The sequence below is a fragment of the Meriones unguiculatus genome, chromosome 2 (assembly GCF_030254825.1).
Source record: "Meriones unguiculatus strain TT.TT164.6M chromosome 2, Bangor_MerUng_6.1, whole genome shotgun sequence".
NCBI classification, from domain to species: domain Eukaryota; kingdom Metazoa; phylum Chordata; class Mammalia; order Rodentia; family Muridae; genus Meriones; species Meriones unguiculatus.
Genome location: NC_083350.1, coordinates 143,600,313 through 143,619,630, shown reverse-complemented (window position 1 = coordinate 143,619,630; position 19,318 = coordinate 143,600,313).

Genomic DNA, 19,318 nt, shown 5'->3' with positions numbered 1-19,318 from the left:
TTTCCTCACTTGTTCCCATTTTCTTCTTTACAACACTTGTGTTTTCCTAGCCTCGTGACCAGATCCCTTCCCCAGTTCCTTTACCCACTTCTTTTTACTTTCCTAGTATCTGCAGTGACTCCAGACTGCATATCGTAGCTAAAGGTTAGGAGCTAGGATTCACCGACAAGAGGACTGTGACGTTTGTCTAGGTCTAGGTTACCTCACTCAGTATATTTTCTACTTCTACCCACTTACCTGCTAATTTCATTTTTCCATTTTTTCTTTAAAGCTGAATAGAATTCCACTGTCTATAGGCAACACATTTCTAGTATCCATTCATCAGGTGAAAAACAATTTAGATTGTTTCTTTTCCAGGCCCTTGTGAATAATGCAGCAGGGAACATGGCTGAGCAAGTATCTCTGGAGTAGAATGTCAAGTCATTTTGGCATATGCCAAGAAGCAGTATAGCTGGGTCATATAGTTGGTTTGTTTTTAAGTTTCAAAAATTCTCCATACTGTTTTCCATAATGGCTGCACTAGTTTGCAATCCCACTGACAGTGAAAGAATGCCCCCCTTCCTCCTCATCCTTGCTAACATTTGTTGTTAGTTGTTTTCTTAGTCTTAACCATTCTGACTGTGGCAAGATGAAATCAAAGTCATTTTAATTTTCATTTCCCTAATGACTAGGGATGTTAAACACTTTTAGAATATTCTTAATAAGTTTTATTTATTGGGCCTGTTGCTCCCTTGAGTTTTTGATTTTTGAGTGCTTCCTATATTCTGGATCATAGTTCTCTATAGATGTATAGCTAGCTAAGATTCTCTTCCCTTCTGTGGACTTTATCTTCCCTCTATCAATTATTTCCTTTGATGTATAGAGGTTTCATAACGCCTCACTTGTCAATTGTTGTCAAATGGGATCGTATTCAGAAAGTCCTTTCCTCAACTTAAATCCTTTTTTAAAAATATCATTCATTTATTTAATCACTTACAGCCTGATCTCAGCCCCTCTGTCGTCTCCTCGCAGCACTGGCCTCATGCCTTCTCCTCCTTATTCCCTCCTCTCCTCCTCAGAGAAGGGAAGGAACCTAAGGGATCCCAACCCACTATGGCACCTCAAGCCACAGCAGGACTAAGCCCATCTTCTCCCACTGAGCGCAGACAAAGCTGGGCAACAGAGTCAGAGATAGCTCTACTCCTGTTGTTAGGAGACCCACGGGATGACCAAGCTTCACTCCTGCTACATACGTGTAGGGGGCCTAGGTCTGGCACATGCCAGCTGTTTGGTTGGTGCTTCAGTCTCTGTGAGGCCTCGTGGGTCCAGGTTAGTTGACGCTGTAGGTCTTCTTGTGGTGTCCTTGACCCCCCTGGCTTCCTCCATCCTTCCTCCCAACTTCCACAAAACTCCCTGAGCTCAGCCTATTGTTTGGCTTTGGGTCTCTGTGTTTCCATCAGCTGCAGGATGAAGCCTCTCAGAAGACCGTTATGCTAGGCTCCTGTCTGCAGGCACAGCAGACCATCATTACTAGTGTCAGGAGTTGGCTCTCTCCCATAGGGTGGGTCTCAAGTTGGTTTGTCCTTTCCTCAATCTCTGCTCCATCTCTATCCTTACACTTCTTACAGGGCCAAAGGTTTTACGGGTGGTTTGCTGTCCCCTCCCTCCACTGCAAGTCCCACCTCGCTGCAGGAGGTGACAAGCTCAGGTTCTATGTCCCCTGCTATTAGGGATCTCAGCTAGGGTCACTCTCATAGACTCCCAGAGGCCCCCTTGTTCCAGAGAGACTCCTTGTCTGCTTTCTCTTCTCTCTTTAGGTCCTCCCTCCTCTCCTCCCCGTGTTCCCCAAACCTGATCCCTGCCCATGTTACCTTCTCCACCTCTTCTCCCACACAGCTTCTTCCCTCCATTTAATTCAGATGATTATTTTAGTTCCTCTTCTGCGCTACATCTGTATTGTATAGGGTTCTGCCTATGTTTTTTCTTCTAGTGGTTTCAGCATTTCATGTTTTACATTGAGGAGTTGGATTTTGTGTAGGGTGGCAGATGTCTAATTTAACTCTTCTGCGTGTGGACGTCCAGCTTCCAGCACCATTGGTTGATAATGCCTTTTTCCCCCCAGCTCATTTCCCTGACATCTTTGTTAAATATTAAGAGGCTGAAGTTGCATGACTCATATTTAGATCTTTGGTTTTGTTCCATTGGTGTCCATTTCTGTTTTTATGCCAGTAACATTGTTTTTATTAATATGACTCTGTATCTTAAGATCTGGAATGCTAATCCCTCTAGAATGCTATTGTTATTTTTGTCTATCCAGGGTGCTTTGTGGTTCCATAGGAATTTCAGGATTTGTTTTTTCTATTTCTGTGAAGAAGGCTATGGGAATTTTGACTGGGATTATACTGAGTCTATAAATTCCTTTTGGTAGGAAGGTCTTTGAATAATATTAATTTGACCAATCTATGAACATGAAAAATCTTTCAATCGTTTTTAAATCTTTTTTTTTTCAATCTTTTTATGTGTTTCTCAGTCTCTTTTTCAGAGATTTAAAAATTTCACTGTAGATTCTTTCATCCCCTTGGTTAAGTTATTCCCAGCTATTTTATTTAGTTAGAGACCACTGTGAAGAAATGAGAATATGTTCATTATCTTTTCCTCTGCATGCCTCTTACTGATATATAGAAAGGCTACTGCTTTTAATATGCTTGTTTTGTACCCTGACACTATGCTGAAAATATCGATTGATTTTAAAAGTTTTCTGGTAGACTTTTTGGATTTAATGGATCAGGTGCCATCTTCCAGTGGGGATGCATTGATTTCTTATTTTCCTATTTGTAGTTTTTTTTTTTTTTAAATTCTCTTCTCTTGCCTTATTGCTGCAGCTAGTGCTTCAAACTATATTGTAGCTTAGTAGAGATAACCGGCAGTCCTGTTTCACTTTTTATTTGAATGAGTTTGTTGTGAGTTTTTCTGCATTTAGGATGCCCTCGTCTGTGGGCTGCTAATACCTAGCCTTTATTATGCTGAAATATCTTACCCCAAGTCTTTCTCTGGGACTGTTATCATGACAGCATGTTAGATTTTATCAAAGGTTTTTATTTTTTTCTGACTCTATTGAGATGATCATATGACTTTGGTCTTTGAGTCCATTTTTGTGGATTATTATATTTATTTACTCATGTATGCTGACCCATCTATACAAATAAGGTATAAAGCCAACTTGGTCACAGTGTATAATCTTGTTTATGTATATCTGTATTTTGTTTACAAGTTTGGTTTTTTTTTTAGCATTTTTGATCTAAGTTCATCAGGGATATTGGCTTGTACTGTTTTGTTTTTAGTATGTGCATGTGTGTCTTTACTTTTTATGTTAGTTTGCAAAAGGAGTTTAGAAATATTCTTTCTGTTTCTACTTATTTGAGTGATTAAAAGGTATTGCTTGAAAATCTTTGAAAGTTTGGTAGAATTCTGCTGAGGATCCATCTGGGCTTGAGAACATTTTCAATGAGAACATTGAGAACATTTGGGATGTTATTGATGATGCTTCCATCTCTTTCTTTGATATGGGTCTGTTTCAGTTGTTGATTCCTCCTGCCTTAACTTTGACAAAGTTGTATCAATCTAGACATGCATCTATTCCATTTATATTTAATAACCAATGGAATGTGGGTTTTAAAAGTATTCACTTATTCTGAATTTCTTTGATGTCTGGTGTAATGATTCCTTCTTCATTCCTGATTCTGGTAATTTGGATCATTTTGTCCTTTTTTGTGGTAGTTGTGCTGAGAGTTATGTAAATTTTTGTTTATCGTCTCAGAGAACAAGCTATTAGAATCTTAGAATCTTCTTTGTTTGCTTGTTTTTGAGACAGGGTTTCTTTGTGTAGTGCTGGCTGTACTGGACTTGCTTTGTAGACCAAACTCACAGTGATCTGCCTGCTTCTGCCTCCCAGAGCTCTGGGGTTACAAAAGTGAACCACCACAACCAGCTTGCTAATCCTTTTTTTTTTTAACCTCATTAATTTCTGCTCTGATTTTTATTCTTTCTTTCCGTCTACCAGATCTGTGTTTGGTTTGTTATTTTTTATTGAAAAAAAAAAACGTTTCATTCAAATATTCTAATTAGTTTCCTCTCCCCCAAATCCTCCTAGTTTATAAAAATACCACTTCATTTATTTTATGTTGACATGGGGCCTTCCCTTATGTTTGGCTAATATACTTAGTGAGACTCCATTGGAGACAATGAATTTTTTTCCCTGCAAATGGATGTCAACTGGAGACAGCTTCTTGGTTAGGGGTGGGTGGGAGCCTGAGCTGCCTTCTCCCTCTTAGCACTGAGGCTCCATCTGGCTTGAACTTGGGCAGGCCTTGTCCATGCTGACACAATCTCTGGGAATTCATATGTGGGTCAGCCTTGTTGTGTCTGTTAAGACACTTTTCCCGGAGTCACACGTCACAGACAGCTCTGACAGTGTTTCTGCTTCCTCTTCCATGTGGACCTCGGAGCCCTGAGGGGAGACGGTTGATGAAGACAACTCATGTAAGACCGAGTGCTACAAAATCTCTCACTCGTTGCACATTATCTAGTTGTGGGTCTCTGTATCCGTACCCATCTTCTACAAGAAGTGTTGCTGATGTTGGTAAATGAGGCACTGATCTGTGGGAAGAGCAGAATGTCATTAGGAGTCATTTTATTGCCATGTTTCTTTTGCAGTAGTTATTGCTTTTCTCCCAGGCTCAGGGGACTATCTAGTCTCCTGACCGTCTAAGCAATGCTAGGCGTTGGTTTCATCTCATGGAGTAGGCCTTAAATTCAACCAGAAAGTGGTTGATTATTTGCAAAACCGTTGTGCCACTATTGTACCAACACATCATACAGGCAGGTCTCTCTTGTAGATGGTAGGATTTGTAGCTGTTCTGGCAGTTACTTTTCTCTGGCAGCATGCCTTTCAGGTCCATGAACAACAGTCAATAGAAGTGAAAGTTCTATTTGGGCACTAGCTTGTCTTCTCTGTGTTACATGAGATATGTGTTTTCTTCAGCAAATTTTGCCTTTCCAACACTTTGTAGAGAGCAAACAATCTCCTTGGCAATAGATTGAGATGTTTTGGGGCTTCCATGGGGCCCCTTTGAACAATGACTGAAATAGTGTAGCCCAATCCTGCCACTGGAGTGCTGGGAACACTGTTCAAGAATAGAGTCAAGCAATATGGAATTGTTCTTGGGATATGTTTCCATGCCCCTCCCATGTGTAACAGATAGGAGTGAATTTACTTCAAATCATTCATTACAACTGGCTATAGTTATTTGTTTCTATGCCTCTAGAGAAAAAAACAAGTCCAGCATGTGCAGCTGGTCTAACACGTGCAGCTTGTTCTTCTGATTGTACAGTTTACTCACGTGACTCCTATGAACCCTCAGAGTATAAACTGTCTGATGCTCTGAATAAAGTTGGCCACTGCATGAGACTTTAGTCTGACTCGTTTACTGGCTCCATACTCCCAAGTTCCACCACCTCTAGAGCTGTCAACAAGAGGATCATGAACAGGGCCTGACATCGGCTATGAGAGAAGGGAGTGGAGACCCTCATGGAAGGAGGTGAGTGAAAACAATGGGGCAGAGACCAGGGAAGGCCTTGCCTTGTGTCAAGCTCGTACATCATTTTTAAAGAAAAGAGGAGCACAGGTATGAAAATCACATGATTAGATTGCTTGCAAGTTGTTTATGATTAAAATCCCCAGTTTCCAGAAGGAACTTTAGATGAAGACAAATGGGACACAGTCTGGAAGAATATTGAAAAGGCATAGAAGCAAGTGGAAAGATCCCCACTCAATTTTGGGTCACTTGGGCACTGATTTAGACTGTTATTAAAATACTTAAGGGAGATAAGGAGGATATTCCTCATGATAAATAGATAACTCATTCCTCAAATGAAAATAAACTGGATGATCAAACCTTAAAATTGGTAAAAGATACAAAAAGGAGCCTTTCCACATACAGGTAAAATCAAAGGTAAAAAGAGCAACCAGTGGTAAGTATGCCATGAGGACTCCCTCAGAAACTTTCCTGGAGACTTCTTTAAAGAAATATCTTCCACTGCCTGAAAATGACCCTGAAGCATGGTTTTAGAAATCTGATAAATAGTCTAATCTTATATCCTCCATATTTACTGATGGGAACTTAAGAGAAGCTATGAAAATGCGACATTTACAACCTAGGCAAGCTAGGACATAAAAGGGAAACAGAACTTGTTTCCCATTTTCTCCCTGGCCTCATGGTGTGTGCTTGGTATTTCGTGTGTAACTTCAACAAAATCAAGATGTTTATATGCATTAATCAATCTATTTAAAACTCTGGAAAGATCTTTTCCAGTTCCCACCATTTATCTGCAAATTTCATGATTTCCTTATTTTTTATCACTGGGTAATATTCCATTGTGTAGATGTACCACAATTTCTGTATCCATTCCTCCCTTGGTGGACATCTGGGTTGTTTCCAGGTTCTGGCTATTACGAATAAATCTGCTGCAAACACGGTTGAGCAGATGTCCTTGTTGTATACTTGAGCATCTTTTGGGTATATGTCTAGCAGTGGGATAGCTGGATCTTAAGGAAGTGCTAATTCCTAATTATCTGAGAAAGCATCAGATTGATTTCCAAAGTGGTTGTATAAGTTTACATTCCCACCAGCAATGGAGGAGGGTTCCCCTTTCTCCACATCCTCTCCAGTATGTGTTGTCACTTGAGTTATTCATCTTAGCCATTCTGATGGGTGTAAGGTGAAATCTCAGGGTAGTTTTGATTTGCATTTCCCTGATGGCTAATGACGTTGAGCATTTCTTTAAATGTTTCTCTGCCATTCGATATTCCTCTATCGAGAATTCTCTGTTTAGTTCTGTACCCCATTTTATAACTGGATTACTTGATTTGTTGCTGTTTAACTTCTTGAGTTATTTGTATATACTAGATATTAGCCCTATGTCAGATATAGGGTTGGTAAAGATTCTTTCCCAATCTGTAGGCAGTCGTTTTGTTTTGATGACAGTGTCCTTTGCTTTACAGAAGCTTTTCAGTTTCATGAGGTCCCATTTATTGATTGTTGTTCTTAGAGCCTGTGCTGTTGGTGTTCTGTTCAGGAAGTTGTCTCCTGTGCCAATGAGTTCTAGGCTTTTCCCCACTTTTTCTTCTAACTGATTTAATGTGTCTAGAAGTTCAGTATCCAAGTGGGCTCCATAGTAATGGGGACAGGGACTGTCTCTGACATGAAGTAATTGGCCTGCTCTTTGATCACCTCCGCCTGAGGGGAGAACAGCCTTATCAGGCCACAGAAGAAGACAGTGTAGCCAGTCCTGATGAGACCTGATAGATTAGGGTCAGAGGGAAGGGGAGGAGGACCTCTCTTTACAGTGGACTGGGAAGGGACTCTAGTGGGGAAAAATGAGGGTGCGATTGGGAGGGGAGGAGGGAGGGAGGTGCAGGAGGGACACAAAGTGAATAAACTGTAATTAATAAAAATAAAACAATTTTAAAAAAATCAAATGAGAAAAAAAACACCTCTGGAAAGAAAGATGGCATTGGGCAGTCCTCACATATTATCTCGAGAGGCAAGAAAAGGACTACAGCTACTTGAATCCAGACTGAAAAAGGCCTTAGTGTGCTGTGTGGTTCCTCCACGGCCTTTAAACTTACTTATTTTCCTCACTAAATTATATCCTAAAGGTACTGTAGCACAGGAGGACAAACCTTTACGATGAATTTATTAGCACTATGAGGGTCATAAAATACTAACTGCCCCATTACTCTTCTCGCTCAGTTATTGAATCAGGGGAGGGCCCAGTGTCAACAATTATGCGGATTTAATCCTTGCGTTATTGTATAACTCTTAAGTAATAATCAGTTTTTAAGAGTACTGCAGAACTTTAGCAGAACTCTAGGGATTTTCAAATTTCATTTGCAGGTTACTATAGAAAGATAGAAATCATTATTCAGCTGGCAAGTGATGGGATTTTCTGATATGAACTGAATTTGTGATTACCTAAATTGTCTAACTTCTTTCATTCCACAGGCAGATACTTATTTTATTAATGGCTCATCTAATGGGATAGGACAGATTCATAGCACAGATATTAACAAATCTATTAATTCTTTTTTTTCTTCATCTCAACATGTGGAACTGGCTACTCTGATTCATCTACTATGCTTAATTAATGAGTCCTTAATATTGTCTCAAATGCTGCTTGTGTTGTAGGATTATTTCTAGCAGTAGACACATACTCGTGCACACTCTAACCTCCTGCCTTAATTGCAGAAGGAAATAAGCAAGCTGATTCGTGAATCTGTCCTATTTTTACTTCTCCAGTAGAAAATTGTAAAGTGGCATGTATCTGTTATTTCAGATAGATCCACTGAAATATTATGAATACCTCCCTGGTTCCTCTGGTACCAAGACATCAAGGACAATGGTGGAGGGTGAGAAGACAGTGGAAGTCACCACATAGATAGCAATCCTCCAGCTTGAAGGTCAGAAGAAGGTGCTGACTGTATCAACAGAAGTCAAGTCTGCCCATCTGGGGCCAAGTTAAGGTCTGATTTTTCAAAGGAGAAGTTATTCTACAGAACACACAGAGTGCTACATCAGGTGAGATCTTTTGAGCAATACTAGCTGCTGAACATTGGTCGTATGTTCCTCATCCTCCTTTGCTTCAGCTTGTGGAGTGCATTGATTTAGCTCCTGTTACCTTCACTAATGTGCCTGTTGTTTTTACTCATGACTCTGTGTTTATGAATGGACCTTAGGACCATAATAGATTCATTCATTCATCTGGAGAAGGGACTGCATTTTATTTTTCCCCCCCTGGGCTTTGAATCACTTTCTATTTTAATAGGACATCATAACATTGGTATTTTTATTAAAAAGCAAATATGGTTTACGTTCCGGAAGATTCCAGAACTATTAATCACATGAGTCTTTTTTCAAGTCATGCTCTAGATTTTTCTGGTCAGTATAACAATGTAACCAATATTACTGGGCACATTTTGGATCCATGTTCTTGGTGGCAGAGTATTACACACAATGATTTCACTCTTCTAATATCATTCTTTATGTTTGTAATTTGCTTGCCTATTGGATAATCATGCATTGAATGACAATTAGATTTATCTACAACATCTCAAAACTACTCTAGATATCCTGTTATTAAAAGATAAAAACAGAATATATGTGCATGGTGGTTTGGATAACAGTGGTCTCCTCAGGCTTGTGTGTTTTAATACCTGGCTCATAGAGAGCGACACTCTTAGGAACTGTTGGTTTGTTGGAGTAGGTGTGACCTTGTTGGAGAATGTGTGTTACTGTGGAGGCAGGCTTTGAGGAGGACTCTATTGCTCAAGTTAGGCCTAGTGTGGCAGAGTCCTTATGCTGTCTGTGGATCAAGATATAGAACTCCTAGTTCCTTCTCCAGCACCATGTCTGCCTGCATGCTGCCATGCCTCCCATGATGATGATAATGGACTAAACCTCTGAAAATGTGAGCTAACTCTGATTAAATGTCTTCCTTTATAAGAGTTGCATGGTGCCACTTCACAGCAATAGAACCCTAACGAAGACTGATGTGGGGACACAGTCCATGAACAGAATTGTGTGAAGAAAGTTCTGAATGCAGACAAAAGTCTTGTGCACTCTTTCTCCAAAACTCGGAATTGTGGGGCTTACAGAGACAGGTGCACCAACCAAAGAGCATACATGGACTGGACCTCAGCCCCATCCATACACATGTGTAACCAATGGGAAGTTTGATCTTCATGTGGGTCCCCTTTAAACTGAGTGTGTGCTGTCTATGACATGGACTCTGCTGCCTGCTTTTGATCACTTTGCGTTAGCCTGGCTGCCTTACCCGGCTGTAGTGGATGAGGAGGAGCTCAGTCCTGATGTAACTTGATGTGCTGGGGTGGGTTAATGGGGGGGCAAGGAGAAGGGGGATAGGGTAAAGAGGATGGAAGGGAGGACCTGGGAGGAGAGAAGAGACACGGCAACTATTGGGATGTAAAGTAAACATAAAAATAAATTTTAAAAACACTGGAATTGTTCCTGGAATATACTTTTGTACCCCTCCCAGGTACAACAGATAGGAGCGAGTTTACTTCAGATTATTTATTACAACTGGCCACTGTCATTTGTTTATATGCCTCTATTCAAAAGCATGTCTAACCATGTATAGCATGTCTGCAATGCAAGGCTTGTTCTGTGATTGTACACTTTGTTCATACGACTTTTCTTAACCCTCAGAATATCAACTGTCTGATGCTTTGAATAAAGTTGGCTATTTGCCTGAGACCTTAGTCTCTCTCATTTATTGGGTCCATTCTCCCAGGTCCTGCTGCCTCTACAACAGTGGCTCTGAAGCTTTCACCTGGTGACAAAAGATGTCTAGCTGAAGCATTTTTCTCCCTGTTGCTTGGTTGCTCCATTTAGATTTCTTTCACATATGTACATATTTTAAGAAGTTTCTAGTGTAGTAGGATTTCACATGGCCCTTCATGTTATATGTCCCTCCTCTTGTTTCCTTCCTTATTGCTCTCTTTCATTCCCTTCCCATTGAATCCTCCCACTACAATCTGTTCTCTGTCTCTCTGTAACTATATGCTCTATTTCCCTTTCCTTAGGATCCTAGCTCCTTATTCTATACTTAACCTCTGTGGATATACAAGTGTAGCATGACTATCAAATGCTTAAATGCTAACATTGACATATAAGATAAAAAATACAATATTTATCTTTTAGGGTCTGGGTTACCTCACTAAGGATGATTTTTTTTTTCTTAACATCATCCATTTACTTGGGATTTTAATAATTTAATTTTTCTTAATTGCTGAATAATATTTCATTGGGTAAATGTAGCACATTTTCATTATCCACTTATCTATTGATGGATATCTAGGCTGTTTTCATTTTGTGGCTATTGTGAATAGAAAAGCAATGAACATGGATGAACAAGTGTTCTGTAGTAAAATGTGGAGCCCTTGGGTATATATCCCAAAGTAGGATAGCTGGATCTCAACATAGGTCTATTTCCAGCTTCCTGATGAGCTACCACACTGGTTTTCACAGCAACTATATAAGTTTTTACTCCTACTAGAAATGGATGAGTATCCCCTTTCTTCGAGATCTTGCAGGAATGAGCTGTCATTTATTTTATTGATCTTGTCTATTCTGATTAGTAGAAGAGGAAATCTCAAAGAAGTTTTTATTTGAATTTCTCTAAAGACTAAGAGTATTAAACATTTCTTTGTGTTTCTTAACCATTCGTGTTTTGTCTTTGAGAACTCTCTGTTTAGCTCTGCACCCCATTTATTAATTTGGTTACTTGTTTTCTTGATGTCTAGTTTTGTTTCTTTTATATTTTTTTAGTTCCTTATATATCTTAGATATTATCCCTCCATCAGATAATTGATAATGATATTTGTAACTGATAAATATATTTTCCCATTTTATAGGTTGATGATTTGTCAAAATGATGGTGTCCTTTGCCATGCTTTTAGATTCATGAGGCCCCTTTTATTTAATCAGTGTCCTGTTTAGAGTGTCTTCTCCTGTACCATTGAGTTCAAGAATGGTACTACTTTTCTACTTTCTTTTCTGTTATGCTCATGATAACTGGCCTCATGTTGAAGTATTTGATTTAACTGGTGTTGAGTTTTGTACAGAGTGACCAGTAAGGATATTTATATTACATGCAGCAATCTAGTTTGTCCAACACCATTTGTTGAAGATGCTAGTTTTTTTTTCTGGTGTGTATTGTGTGCTTCTTTGTTAAACAACAACAACAAAAGCAACAAAACAGTTGTCCATAGATTTGTGGACTTATGCCTGGGTCTTTAATTCAGTTCTACTGGTCTATGTGTCTGTTTCAGGCCAATACATGCTGTTTCTGTGACTATGGCTCTGCAATACAACTTGAAATCTGGGATGGTGGTATGGCCATCAGCTCTTTTATTATTCAGGGTTGTTAGAATTATTCTGGAATTTCTATAGAGATTTGTGATCACATTTTGGTAGAAATTTTATTGAATATGTAGATTGCTTTTGGTAGTATGTCCATTTCGCTGTATTATTCCGACTAATCCATGAGCACAGAAGATTTTTCTAATCTTTTAATGTCTTCTTCAATTCTTTCTTTGATGTCTTAGTTTTTATTATATATATATTTTTTCAATTGCTTGGTTAGAGTTATCCCATTTTTCCCCTTTTCGTTTGTTTGTTTGGGTTGGTTGGTTTTGTTTTTGAAGCTATTCTGAAAGCTTTGTTTTCCTGATTTCTTTTTCAGTGTTTTTGTCACTTAAATATAGGAAAGCTACTAATTTTTGGATGTTAATTTTGTATCCTATTTCTTTGCTGAAAGGGTTTATCAGCTGTAGAAATTTCCTGTTGGAGTTCTTAGAGTCTTTTATACATATCATCAGCAAATGAAGATTCTTTTAACTTTTCTATTTCTATTTCCATATCCCCTTGATCTCTTCAGTTCTCTTATTTCTCTAGCTAAGACTTTAAGTACTACTTGGAATAGATATAGAAATCGTGGACAACTTTGTCTTGTTCCTGATTTAGGGGAAATGCTTTGAGTTTCTCTTTGTTTATGTTAATGTTGGCTATGGCCTTGCTATGAATTGCCTTTATTATGCTAAGGTATATATATATCCCCTGTGTTCCTAATCTCTCCAGCACTTTCATGATGAAGGGATGCTGAATTTTTTTTTGAAAGGCTTTTTCAAATGAGATGATCATGTAGTTTTTATCCTTCAGTTTGTTCATATGGTGGATGATATTTATAGATTTTTGTATGTTGAACTGTCCTCTGCATCCCTGGCATGAAGCTTACTTGACCTTGGTGGATAATACTTTTGATGTGTTCTTGGATTAGGTTTTATTAAGAATTTTTCACCTATGTTCATGATAGACACTGGTCTAAATGTTCTTTTGGAGGGGTGGTCTTTATGTGGTTTAGGCATCAGGGACACTGTGAACTCAAAAAGAATTAAGAAATGTTTCTTCAGCTTGTATTTCTGGAATAACTTGAGCAGTATAGGTGGTAATTTTGCCTTGAAGGTCTAACAGAATTCTTTTCGGAACCCATCTGGCTCTGGGCTATTTTCTGGTTGGGAGACTTTTAATTACTGCTTCTATTTCTCTAGGTGTTATAGAGATGTTTATGTTGTTTATCTGATCTTGATTTAACTTTGGTAGGTCATATATATAAAGAAATTCATCTATTTATTTTAGTTTTTTTCAACTTGGGGAGTACAGAATTATAAAGTATGGTCATAGGATTCTCTGTACGTTCTTGCTGTCTAATGTGATACCCTCCATTTTGTCTCCAATTTTATTAATTTGCATCTTCTTTCTCCATCTTGTAGTTAGTTTGGGTAAGAGTTTATTAGTCTTGTTAATCTTCTCAAAGAATCAACTCTTCATTTCAATGATTCTTGCTGTTGTTTTTGTTTGTTTTGTTTTGTTTCTGTTTCATTGATTTGAGTCCTGAGCGTATTTTTTGCCATCCACTCTTTTGGAAATCATTTATTCCTTTTGTAAAACTTTCTGGTATGCTGCTAAGTGCTAATATGAAGTTTCTCTGGTGTTATCTATCTATCTATCTATCTATCTATCTATCTATGTATGTTGGCACTTAGTGATATGAACTTGTCTCTTTGAACTGCCTTTATTGTGTCCTATAAGTTTAGATATGTTTTGTTTTCATTTTAATTAAATCTTCTCATGTCATTCATTTCTATAATGAGCAATGTTCATATAGTAGTGAGTTGTTCCATCTCTGTACAGAAATTGTGGTACATCTATACAATGGAATACTACTCAGCAATTAAAAACAAGGAAATCATGAAATTTGTAGGCAAATGGTGGGACCTTGAAAAGATCATCCTGAGTGAGGTAACCCAGAAGCAGAAAGGCACACATGGTATATACTCACTTACATAGACCTGTAAGATAGGAGTTAGTATATTTTCTGTTATTGATATTTTCTGTTGTTGATAGGATGGAAGGTGCTATTTCAAAATTTCTTATATCCTTTGAGACTTTCTTTGTGTCCAAGTTTATGGTTAATTTTTTAGAAAGTTCCATGAGCTGCTGAGAAGAAAGTATATTCTTTTGTTTTTGGGTGAAATATTTTGAAAATAACTCTTAGGTCCATTTGATTCATGATGTCATTTAACTACAGCGTTTCTGTTTAGGGCTTGTCTGGATGACCTGTCTGTTAGGGGAAGTGTAATATTGAAGTCACTATAACTGCATGAGGGTCAACATATTATTTTTAGATCTAATAGTGTTTATTTTATGAACCTGGGTGCCCTTCTGTTTGGGGCATCATTAAGTCATTTATTTGTGCTCTTTCTGATTTTTTTGTAATGCAGGTACCTAGTTATTTAAATTGCCCTCTTAGAACCACTTTTTAATGTGTCTCAGAGGTTTCTCTGTGTCCTGTTTTCGTTTTCATTTAGTACAAGGAATTTATGAAAAGCTTTTTTTTTTCTTGCTTTCTTCTCTGACCCATTCATCATTCAGCAATGCGTTGTTTAATCTCCATGAGTTTTTGTACTTGCTAGAGGTTGTATTTTTCTGCTGATTTTAAGTATCATTACACTGTGGTCAGATAGTATATAGAGAGCTATTTCAATTTTTTCTAAATTTGTTAAGATTTATTTTGTGTCCTAGTATATGATCTATTTTACAGAAGTTGCCATGGGTTGCTGAATAGATTGCATATTCTTTGGTGCTTGTGTGAAATATTCTGTGGATGTCTGTCAAGTCCATTTCTGTGTATTTTTTGTTCTGATGCCTGTCTATTGGAGAAAGTGGGATACTGGAATAACCTACTATTATTGAGCTGGAGTTAATCTGTGAAAATTTAGTAATTTGCTTTTGATGAAAACAGGTACCCCAAAAGTTCAGTGCATATATATTTAGGATTGCAATGTCTTCTTGATTAATTGCTCTCTTGATTGGAATGAAGTGTCTTTTGTCTCTTCTGATTGATTTACTTTGAATTCTATTTTGTCAGGTATTAGGGTGGTGATATCTGCTTCTTTCCTGGTTTCATTTGCTTGAAACTCCTTTTTCTATCCTTTCTCTTTAAGGTGGTGCTTATCTTTGAAGCTAAGATGGGTTTCTTATAGATAATAGAAAGATGGGTTTTGTTTCTTTTCTTAAAAAAAAACTTTTTATTGTGTTTTATTGTTTGTTTGTGTGTGTATGTGTGTGTGTGTGAATTTCATATCATGCACTTCAACCCCCTTCATTGCCCTGCACCCTCACACTCTCTCTCCTCCCTTGCAACCTCCCTTTCAATAGAGGGGGGAGGAAATCTCATTGTGGAAGCTGTAGTGAATCACAGTATGTCCACAGTATACTCTTTTGTTCATCCTTTTTTTTTTTTCTTGGTTTTGGGAGACAGGGCTTCTCTGTGTGACAGAGCCCTGGCTGTCCTGGACTCATTTTGTAGACCAGTCAGGCCTCAAACTGATAGAGATCTGCCTGCCTCTGTCTCCTGAGTGCTGGGATTACAGGTGTGCACCACCACAGCCAGCTTGTTCATACTTCTTTGCTTAATTGTTTTCACTATTCTGGATTTTTTTGTTTTTCCATTTGCAGTTTAGAGTTGTCCTTTCAAGGTCTGTAAAAATATTGTGTTGGTATTTTATTTTAATTTTAATTGGTTGGTGTTTTAATTTCAATAATCCTGCATTGAACCTACAGATCACCTTTGGTAAGATGGCCATTTTTACTATGTTAATCTTACCAATCCATGAGCATGGGAGATCTTTCTATCTTCTGGTATCTTCCTCAGTTTCTTTCTTCAGAGACTTAAAGTTTTGGCATATAGGTCTTTGACTTTCTTGGTTAGAGTTACCCCTAGATGCTTTATATTATTTGTGGCTATTGTGAAGGGTCTGATTTCCCTAATTTCATTCTCAGTACATTTTTCATTGTATACAGGAGGGATACTGGCTGTTTTGAATTTATCTTGTATCTAGCCACTTTGCTGAAGTAGTTTATCAGCTGCAGGAGTTCTCTGGTAGAATTTTTGGGGTCACTTCTGTATACTACCATATCATCTGCAAATAATGACACTTTAACTTCTTCCTTTCCAATTTGTAACCCTTTGATCTCCTTTAGTTGTCTTATTGCTCTAGCTAGGACTTCAAGTGCTATATTGAAGAGATAGAGAGAGAGTGGGCAGCCTTGTGCCTGATATTAGTGGGAACGCTTTGAGTTTCTCTCCATTTAGTTTGATGTTGGCTATCAGCTTGCTGTATATAGCCTTTATTATGTTTAGGTATTGGCCTAAATGTAATCTCTCCAAGATCTCTCCCATGATCTCTCCAAGACTTTTATCATGAAGGTGTGTTGGATTTTGTCAAAGGCTTTGTCTGTATTTAATGAGATGATCGTGTAATTTTTTTTCTTTCAGTTTACTTATATGATAGATTATATTGATAGATTTTCATATGCTGAATCATCCCTGCATCCTTGGGATTAAGTGTACTCGATCATGGTGGATGATGTGTTTGATGTGTTCTTGAATTAAGTTTGCAAGTATCTTATTGAATATTTTTGCATCAACGTTCATAAAGGAGATTAGTCTGAAATTTTCTTTGTTGAGCCTTTGTGTGGTTTAGGTCTCGGGGTGATTGTGTCCTCATAGAATGAGTTTGGTTATGTTCCTTCTGTTTCTATTTTGTGGAATAGTTTGAGGAGTATTGGTTTAGCTCTTCTTTGAAGGTCTGGTAGAATTCTGCACTAAAACCATCTAGCCCTGGGCTTTTTTTGTTTGGGAGACCTTTGATGGCTGCTTCTATTTCCTTAGGGCTGGTAAACTCTTTGCCTGCTGTTGACTTAACTTTGACAAGTAAAATCTATTGAGAAAATTGTCCGTTTCCTTAAGATTTTCCAATTTTGTGCAATACAGGCTTTGAAGTAAGACCTAATGATTCTTTGGATTTCCTCAGTGTCTGTTGTTATATGTCCCCCTTTTAATTTCTTATTTTGTTAATTTGGGTACCGGGTAATAAATTGTATTAATTGACTTTAAATGGTAAAACTATCTCATACTCCTTGAATAAATCCACCCAACTTTGCCATGATCAGTCATCCCTTCTGTTTACATTGTTTCAATGTGCAAAATTGTATGAATTGTTAATTTAGCATAATAAGGGAAATTGATGTATCATTTTCCTATCTTGCAATGTTTTTATTATGTTTCAATAGCAAGCCAATACTAGCCCCAGAGAATTAATACAGAAGTATTAACTTCACTTCAATTTTCTAAAAGAGTCTGAATAGAATTAATGTTACTTTTTACTTAAATGACTGGTGGAGTTCACCAGTGTAGCCTTCTGTGCCTGGAGATATCAATGTGATGTGATTTTAAACAATAAGTTTAATTTATTTAATAGAGGAGAACTACTCAGGTTGTCTGCTTCTTAATGAATGAATTTTGACTGTGTTCCTTAGGATTTTTTTCATTTCATATAATTAATTGAATTCATTGGTGTAAAGTTTATAACATTCTCTGCTTATGTTTTATTGTCCATTGTATCACTCATTGTGTCACATCTCACATAATTTTGAAACAGAATATAAATATGTATCTCAGGCTACTTTAAGAAAAGATGATCGTTTTGCCTGTGCCTCATCATGCTCAGATTACAAGTATGTCCACAAACAAGTGGCTCTTACCTCTTGATTTGGTCTTAATTTCTACAATCTTTTGAAAACAGCCATATTTTTGCTTCCTTTTTTTCTGCTTTTTAAATGGTTTCAGTTAGTTTATTTCTACCTTCTTTTTTGTTCCTTTTATTCTTACTACTTGGCTTTTTAAAAAAACCTGTTGTTTTAATTGTATAAATTTATAGAACAAAGAGTGATAATTTGATAAATGTTTTCAGTATATAATTATCAAATTATAATAGGTTAACTTTCCACCTCCTTAAAGATTTGCCTACTTCAATCTGCTCTTTTCCCTCCTCTTTTGATGCATGGTAGTTTCAGTTCTCTTCTACACATTTCCTTTTTAATTTTAATTTTTGCTGATTATAACATAATCATAATATTTTCCTTCCCTTTCTTTCCTCTATACCTTCCCATAGACCCTCTTTACTCTCTTTCAAATTCATGACCTCTTTTTCATTAATTGTTATTGCACGCACATGCACGCACACACACACACACACACACACACACACATGCACGCAAACACACAAGCACTCCTAGATATAACCTGTTCAGTCTGTATAATGTTACTCATAACTATGTTGTCAGGGCTGGCCACTTGATTTTAGAAAATCAAATTTGGTCCTGAGTTCAATTCCCAGCAACCACATGGTGGCTCATAACCATCTATAATGAGGTCTGTGGTACCCTCTTCTTGTGTACAGGCATATCCAGGCAGAATATTGTATAAACAATGAATAAATAAATCTTAAAAAAATACTTCAAAAAAGAAAAGAAAGAAAGAAAAACAAACTGATGTGCTCTTTCCTGGAGAAGACTGTTTCTGCCTCTTTCAGTGTTCCTCAGTTGCCTGTAGTTCTTTCTGTGGGGTTGAGGTCTCACAGACTTTTCTCAGTGTACTTTGGCATATCTATTGGTGCCATCTTTGTTCAACTAATGCTTAAGTGGTCATGCTGGTGAGACTTTATGGGCATAGATTCTGACATGACTAAGAGACAAAATCTCGTAGTAGACATCCTAGTTTCCTAGTTTTTTCAGTCTTTCTGTTCCCTGTTCTGCAGTGTTCCCTGAGTCTCTGATGCAGAAGTGTTTTGTAGATGTATCTACTGGGGCTGAATCCACAACTCTGCATTTCGATCAGTTGTGGTTTTCTGCAGTGGCCTCTGACTGCTGCTGCTGCTGCTGCAAATAAAAAAAAGTTTCCTCATGAAGGCTTGAAATACACTTCTGTGGGTACAAGCTCGGACACTTAGGTTTTAGGCATGATGCTGGTTTATTAAAGAAGTGGCTGTAGGTTTTCCTCGAATAATCATGTCTTCACAAGCATAAAGTAGTTATCTAGGTTTCCAGTACTGGGCATAGTTTCCCTCTTGTCTAGAAGGTCTGAAGTCCAATTAGAGAGCTCTGGGTTACTGCTCAGGTATGCATGCCACTACTGCACTTTTCTGGTTATCATGCCATGTTGGTCACCGATGTCATAGCTAGATAAGACTGTTGGTTGTCTCCCTCCTTTGGAAGTTTGCGTCACACTTTCAGGTACCATGAAAGCCAGTCCTCAGGGCAGAAGCTTTCAGTTCAATTCCAGCTCAGTGTCCTCTGGG